Raw genomic sequence first — 8,334 nt, 5'->3', positions numbered from 1 at the left:
AAAGAGAGAAATTATTTTTTTAAGTATGAGTTAATTTAACATGTTATGTATAAGGTGGGTACGAGAGAAAAAGAAAAGATACTTATATTAAGGATTTATATCATTATGGCTATGCCATTTTTATAGACAAAAGAGAGTAATGTCCGAGAAGCACATATAGAGAGAGGACTCTTTGTAAGTAAAGAAAGCAATCTAGTAGTTATACTGCTACTTATGGAGAGGGAATTTGAAGAATTCCACAAAAGATAAGAGCTTATAGGATGGCGGTAGCGTCCGATGCATATGACGGAACTTCTTCACAATTGCAATATCTGACCAATGAATGTTATTGTCATTTATAGCTTCTATCACAATAATATAAAATTTGGGGTCAAAGCCTATATAGGACTGAAAAGACCATTCACCACACGCTTGTAAATTAAATTATATCTACCACCTCTAAAATTTTCCACGGCAAACCTTCCAACAGCTTGCACTTCTTCATCATTGACATCCTTAATTGGAACTAGATTTTAAGGCAAATCTTCTCCACGACTCACTTTGGAACACTTTTATAGATAGTTTCAACAAACTTACTTTGCTCGTGAATACTTTGGAGTTCAATATTTATAGTTGGAGAACGCTATTCAAATTGATATGGTCGAATCTTACAACAAAGTCTAATTGAGCCTCCCTCTATTAGGAGATAGCTTCGAATCAAATTCTTTAGTTTGGACAATGGTTGCATTGTTTTAGTCAAACAACCAAGACTAATGTATTACCAATATATAAACATTTTGTACGTGTATTTTCTTACATATTAACAATTGTATACAAATAATAATTAAATTTATGAGTAGAAGTTTGGATGAAGTTTTATTAAATAGGTAATCTTAAATTATATCTAAAAATATATAAGATTTTTTTTTTCTTTTTATATACATCTAGGAGAACAAAACAAAGATTCAAAAAGATGTCATTCATGCCATGTTTTAATTTTATGGTTCGTTATTTGATTATTTTCTCTTGAGTGAATTTTAAGTGAAACACATTCTCTACCCAAGTAATTGCAAGATGCAAGCTTCACACCAAGAGGAATCAAAGTCCCAAGTATCAACGTCAATTTTTATTCTCCATCTCAACATAAATTAAACTTATTTTCGTGAAGATATCTATTTATAAAAGCAAAATATCTCAGGGTCACAAAAAAAAAAAAAAAAAAAAAAAAAGAGATATAGATACTAGACATAAATATGATACCAAATAGATATGGTAACATGTCATTCTTAAAAAACTAGGACACCGATATGACAATGATACATTAATTAAAAAGAATACGAAATTAATATTAACTTAATGAACAAAAATTTGTATTTTTTTTAAAATTATAATCCAAATTAATAAAAAATACCATTGAACTTTGCAATTTCTCTATAAAAAATATAATCATAATTATTTAAAAAAAAATACCGTTGAATTTTCAAAACAAAAAAAAAAAAAAAAACTTCAAAACTACTCTTTAACTTTCACAAGTGTTTAAAAAAAACATAGATGGGGAGAAAATTGAAAGTTATTTTAGGGGAAGGTTTTCAAAATCAGTATAAGATCCTGAAAACATAACAAGAAGTAATATCCTAGCTTAAGGTCGTGATTAAGAACCTACTAGTAGGCTACTTACTAAGTTTTACTCACTCCATGTTTATCATTTTTTTTCAAGTAACTAAGAGTTGGTCGTGGATGAGAGCGGACTTTGGAGTGTGGGCCATGGACTAAGCTATGTTTTTAATCTAGTTTTTTTTGTTCTTCTTTTGAGTCTGCTTCTTATTTTGTGTTTGTAACGAGTATGTATATGTAACACCCCAAAAATGAAGGAAATTATCTCCCATAAGAATAAGCCACTCATGAAAGACCCAAAGGATAGAAAGGAAAAAAAATTAAAGGATTAAGCAAGAACAAAGGACTTAGTCAAGTCACTCGTGTACCCTAACAAGTGATTTCAAGGAGTTAAAGGCCTTTTGAAAAGGATTGGAAAGGAAAAAGTAAATCAAAAGGGCAAAAAAGTCATTTTATCAATTATCAAGAATCTTTCCGATTTGTAATTCCTTATCTAGAAGGAATCTCAAGATCACAAAAAAGGGAAAAATGATAAAAAAAGCTATGAGAAATTTGTAGAAAAATTATGGATTTTTCGAGAAAAATAATAATAAAATATTCAGAAAGTGGAAAATTACCAAAATACTCCTGGAAGAATGGATAATTACAGAAATGCCACTCTAATTAGAATAAGAGCATCTACCGTGACCATCCGAGAAAAATCTTTTGAACTTAAATCTCAATCGTCGGATCTCCTAAAAAATTTGAATGATCTAGAACGATCACGCACGGATCATCACATCCAACGACTAGTGTTCAAAGCCAAGGTCGGTAAGGCTATGATCGGAGTTGATATCTCCAAAAAATTATCCAGAAAGTTCGATCTCTAAATAACGAAATTCTGGAGCTCTCAATGTCGGTTTAAGCTCCTCCTATAAAGTCTTAAGTAGGAGCAACAATACGAAATAAGAATCGAGAAAGGTCGATCCCCCAATCGAAGACAATAAACGTTTAGATTATGGGTCTCCTACTCTCAGATTTCTTCCAAATTCGAGAGAAATCCTCCACCATTTCTCTTCTAACTTATTCCTACCGTTTCTCAACAAGATTACCCACAAGTTCTATGAAGGAATAGAGTGCTGAAAGTGCCTAGAAACCATTCCCGCAATTCGATCAGCCATTGAAGAACTTCAAGAAAAACTTGAAAATCCAATCCGAGGATACATGATGATTCGTCGAGCAAGAATGATTCCAATCAGTTTCTGCACCTCAAGGAATGCTTCCATAGAAGACCACGAAGAAAAATAACCTCGAGAGCGTGCCAAATTGAAGAAAATAGGTTTCGAAATTAAATTGGGGATAAGAGTCAAAATTCCTATCTACGATCTCTTTTCCTTCAATTTCTTAGGCTACGATCCATGAGAAGTTATCAAATAAATCCCTCGCTCTTTCTTGTAACATCCATCTTTAAGTTTCACGAAGAAATCGAGGAGAGAAACGCTGTAATGTGGCTGTACAAGCCGAGTTTCAGATGGCGGCGACGCGAGCGCATCTTCTTCCAATTCAGAGGAAGAAAACGATGATACGGCCAGTTCAACTGAACTGTCCAAGTCAACTCAAAATTTGACCTTTTCTCGGGTTTTCTCAGTAGATCTTATTTTATGAAATGTTGTATGAATCCTTATCCCGAGAGGTTATATAATGTAATGAAGTTTGGGAGTTATTAGAAAACTGTAGTTAGCGAAACCAAGATATGGGAGAAAATGCTCATCACGATCCATATAACTTTACCTCCTAGGATAACTAAAGTGGTGTCCTTGAAATAATAGATTCCCCAGATGTACCCTTGGTCTCTAATAGATACTACCTGCACAATATCATGCTGGGCTATTCCTAAGAACTTATAAGTTCCAAGCTTGACCCAAGACGTTATGCATAAACCTAGGATCACCAAGAATCCAAGAAAACACCTAGGTTAATGCAAACATCATGCTTAACAAGTTGCTAGGATCCATGCCTGAAGTAACCATTATCTCACTTCACGAAGTGTACCGCGAGGCCCCTATTTCTCTTTAGGTGGGATGCTATGGTATATGTACCATGAGTAGGATTCCATGATGAACTTATTATCTCCCTCACCTAAATGAGATTTCCTGCACAATAATTTGCTAGCAGGATGCCACGATTATGACAACGCCACCTATGCACTCATGGGGAGAAAATTAAGAGTTACTTCGGAAGAGTTTTCATGGTTAAAATACGATGCATGACATGACAACCTCTAAGGTTTAGTTCCTAAAAACGAAACACGAAGTCATATCCTAGCTCAAGGCTTAGACATGCTCGAAATTACCAACTATTTTCTGTAAGGTCTATTTTATATGACATGAGAATAAATTCAATTCAAGTTGGTTGGAGCAAGTTCGGAACCTAAAACTCATGCTAGTTATTATGGGTTCAAATGATTATGGAGGTCATGTTCATGAAGCCTTGGAAGGCATTGGAAGGCATGAAGCGGAGCAAGTTCGAAATAACTCAAGAAAGTTACACCTTATGCCTCAAGAAAATTTGTGTTTTCGCATCGAATGCTGGGTAACACCCTTTTATTTTAAAATGTCTTGTGTTGTCGTTCCTTATTCTGTGTTTTCGCATCAAGGTCATTTCATAAAGGTCCTACTAGGAGTTGAATCTAGGTCGTTGGATTCAAAGTCCAAAGTGCTTACCACTACACCATAGAATCCCTTATAAAAATTTATTTTGGAATGGTTTTCCTATTTTATGCAGATTCCACAAGAAGAGAGATCCTATCACGAGTCAAACTCAAGTTATTGGATTCAAAGTTCTAGAGCTGTTTTATCTAACTCGTTGTGATCTTGAGCACCTTTAGAGTGGTTGCAGAAGTATCCCTCCAATGTTGATTGAAACTCTTGGAGAACATGTAATTTTATATATTTCTTATAGTTAATTTATATATTGTTGTATATTACAAACAAATTGAAATAATACTTTACATCCCAGTCTTTCTTTCTTCCGTGCAAAACTTAACATGAAAACTATATTATTTCAATATTCACTCGAGAAACAAGGGCTGAAAACTATATTATTTCAAACTCTCCATTATTGCTTCTACTTTGCGTGAAAATGCTTCCACTAAATAATGTTGCTAACTAGGTTGTTTGATTTGGTTCAATTCTTGGGTCCACTAGATTGAATCGACCTAGCTCAATTAAACTCTTGATAATATAAAAATCATAAGTTTCTTAAATTACCTTAACTTAAAAGTTTAACCCCTAATTTTTTTTAGAATGTTTAGCTTTATTTCTAGTTGATCTCTAAATGCTTAGAAGTATCTAATAAGACTTCTATTCAAGGAACTTTTCTCTATAAAAGATGAAGACTTCAGGTTTATTATTAAGGAATTTCAAATGCGTGATTTGATATATCATAGATGACAAAAATATTTATTTGTTTCAAATATCTTATGTTGACCATTCTTTTTTGTCAAGTATTTTGAATATTATCATTGTGAATTACTAATGGCATTAGATTGAATCTCATTAATAACAATATCCCAAAACTCAGGTAAAGATGACATCAAAATTAATACTTTAATTTCATCTTCAAAATTTATTTCCACTTGACTCGGTTGACATGTAATCATAATAGTCACCCGTGCACAAATATTTACAACCTTAAAAGGTAGAAATTATAAGGAGTACAAGAGAAGAGTGCTTAAAATAGTTTCAAAATATAGAAAAAAAAAATAGTAGGAATTGGTCAAAGTCAACATCCATGGATCACTTATGGATCACTTACAGCACAACACAGATGAGGGTAACATTTTTTTATTTCTCTACTATATTAGGCCCTTTGGTTTATTGGCCTTACAAGATGGAGACATGAAGTTTTCTATGTTTGAAATAAATTTGGTTTGATTGTTTTCGGGTTAGCATTGGTACCATCAAAACTTATTTATTTATTTGAAATGTTCGAGTTTACAATTTACATGTTTTCATTTTTCTACTTTGTCTGCGTGCATTTAGAAATGAAGCAAAATTAGTCTGAGGGTTTTAGGCAGATTGTTATAATTCTAATTTTTAACTAAAAAAAAATTAGTCTCGTTGTCACCCTTAAAACTACCCTATAGGTATAATCGACCTATTATCTGTTGGCTTTTTTTCCTTAATCTTTTGATGATAACAAACCTACCTTCAATTATTAACAATTCTCAGTATTTTTGTCTACAGTGTAAGGTTGGGAACAACGATTTCAACGTCTTTTTTGGTTCACTCAAATTAGAGATAAAACGAAGAAGTTCCAGTCAAAACAAATACCCGATGTGATGATGTGGTGGCAAAATTGACACTATGGACCAATCAAATTCAAAACAAGATACCTGACGTGATGACATTTATAAATTTGGTGGAGTAACAAGGTGGAGTTTTCAATTACATTTATAAAAGTTTTCCATTACTTTTAAATTATAAAATCATTTCAATTACATTTATAAAAGTTTTCGGTTACCTTTTAAATGGCAAGAAATTATAAAGATTTCGTTTACATTTATGAAAACTAGTTGTTACTTTTAAATGAAAAAAAAATTATAATGATTTTATTTATGAAAACGAGTTATTACTTTTAAATGGAAAGAAATTATAATGATTTCATTTAGTTTTGATAAAGATAATTATTTGAATTACAAAATCATTTCAACTTCATTTAGATTTATAAAACTTTTAATTATTTTTAAAATGTTACTCACAGTTTTCATTAACATGTATTACATTTAAATATGTTATATATATATATATATAATAAAATGAATTTAAAATATTTTTAATATTTATTTAAAATAATATATATATATATAAATGAAACATGTGGTCTATAATTTTTTATGATAAATTTAAAAATAAATAAATAATAAATATTATTATTTAAGAGTGTTGTGGTGTGTTTCTATAAGATTTCAGACAATTTTACTGGTTTGATCCTAAGCCGTTGAAAGGATTGAGTTTGCTCTTGAACTCGTAAAAAGAGCGGTATACCGGTTTGATCCTGAGCCGTGGAAAGGATTGAGTTTGCTCTTCAACTCATAAAAAGAGCGGTGTACCGGTTTGATCCTGAGTCGTGGAAAGGATTGAGTTTTCTCTTGAACTCGTAAAAAGAGCGGTGTACCGGTTTGATCCTGAGCCGTGGAAAGGATTGAGTTTGCTCTTGCAGTCGTAAAAAGAGTGGTGTAGCGGTTAGGCTCTGATCCGAGGAAAGAGTTAGAAAGTTTTATTCAAAGTTTTATTCAAATTCCCACTACAAAACGATGGTGTTATATTTTCTAACCCTTTTCCTATTTAAGTTCTAAATTATTGTTAAGTTTTATTGCATGGTATCAAGTTTGATTGTTATTAAAAAAAAAATTTAATAATTAGATTGTTGAAACCCTATTCACCCCCTCTAGGGTTGTCATATCGATCCAACATTATCCTTCCACCAATAGGAGCAAAGGCAACGTTACTATGTGAAAGTTTCATGTCATTTATTCAACAATAAGGGTGTTAGCATGCATTTGGAAATGAACCCATATTTAAAAAATTTAGATAAAATAGAAAAGAATTGTTATCTCAAAGACAATGATACTATGTGAAACTAGCCTCAAGATTCTTCCTTAACTCTTAGGGGCGGTAAACCAACGGTTCCTTCACCCAAGACCCATGGCCCAACTCCCAACATGGAAGGGATAATCTAGAGAATCATTTCAAGAACCCTAACGGATGGGTTACAAACTCACATTATCAAGCTCGACAACAAACAATGTCGCCGGCAAATTTAGGAAGACTACATGAAATTACGAATATATCAATGTAGGATTTTTTAATTTACCGATTTTTAAAATGTTAAATTATGTGAAATTACTAGCAAAGAAGAATATTTTAGAGAGCTATTCCTTTTTATTTAAGATTTTGATATTTAAGAAAAGAGAAAATGAATAAAAATAGGAGACATTTTATAGATTTAGGAGGAGTAAGTGAAAACAAAAAGGGAGTCATGACCCATTTTCGGTGGGTTCTCGAGGCACGGATTGCAAGTTAAAACAGGTTGAAAACAAAGTAAAATGTTTTCTCGAAATAAAAAACATGGAGTGAGTACAAAGTTGACTAATTGTAAGTTTTTAACCATGTTGGTTGCTTGGATACCACACTCTTTTCTTAATGTACATGGAATCGGTAATTATTCTTATTTCTTTTCCCTTTAGACACTCGGTGGTTGGGAGTAAATCGAACAAAGTATCTGTCCAATATAAAAGGGCCCAACCAGATTTGAACTGGTGACCTCTTGATTTGCAGTCAAATGCTCTACCACTGAGCTATGGACCCATTTTGCATGATTTAAACTTTAGTGACTCCTTCTACAGAGTGTCAATCCAAAAGTGTAAAAGTGTCTGTCCAAAATAAAAGGGCCCAACCAAGTTCAAACGAGTGACCGGTCAAATTCTCTACCACTGAGCCATGGATCAATTTTGTAGGATTTTAACCTTAGTGACCCCGTAGACATAGTGTCGGTCCAAAAAGTGTAACAAATTTCTATCCTAGATAGAAGGGCCCAACTAGGTTCGAATTGGTCACCTCTTGATCTGCAATTAAATGCTCTAACATTGAGCTATGGTCCCATTTTGTATGATCTCAATCTTAGTGACCCCTTCTACAGATTATCGGTCCAAAAGTGACCCTACCGAATTGACTATGGACCAATTTTGTATAAATTGGT

General features: G+C 32.6%; 1 non-coding gene across 1 annotated transcript; it reads right to left on the bottom strand.

The window, feature by feature from the left end:
* Window positions 1-7,871: 7,871 nt before the first annotated feature.
* TRNAC-GCA (transfer RNA cysteine (anticodon GCA)) lies at window positions 7,872-7,943 on the bottom strand. Its single transcript has one exon. It is a non-coding gene; the product is annotated as a tRNA-Cys (tRNA).
* Between the last annotated feature and the right edge of the window lie 391 nt (window positions 7,944-8,334).

This window comes from Cucurbita pepo, unplaced genomic scaffold, assembly GCF_057944985.1.
Source record: "Cucurbita pepo subsp. pepo isolate OVF unplaced genomic scaffold, ASM5794498v1 scafford_10, whole genome shotgun sequence".
NCBI classification, from domain to species: domain Eukaryota; kingdom Viridiplantae; phylum Streptophyta; class Magnoliopsida; order Cucurbitales; family Cucurbitaceae; genus Cucurbita; species Cucurbita pepo.
The sequence above is the reverse complement of the archived record's forward strand: the minus strand, read 5'-3'. Positions and strand labels throughout refer to the sequence as shown.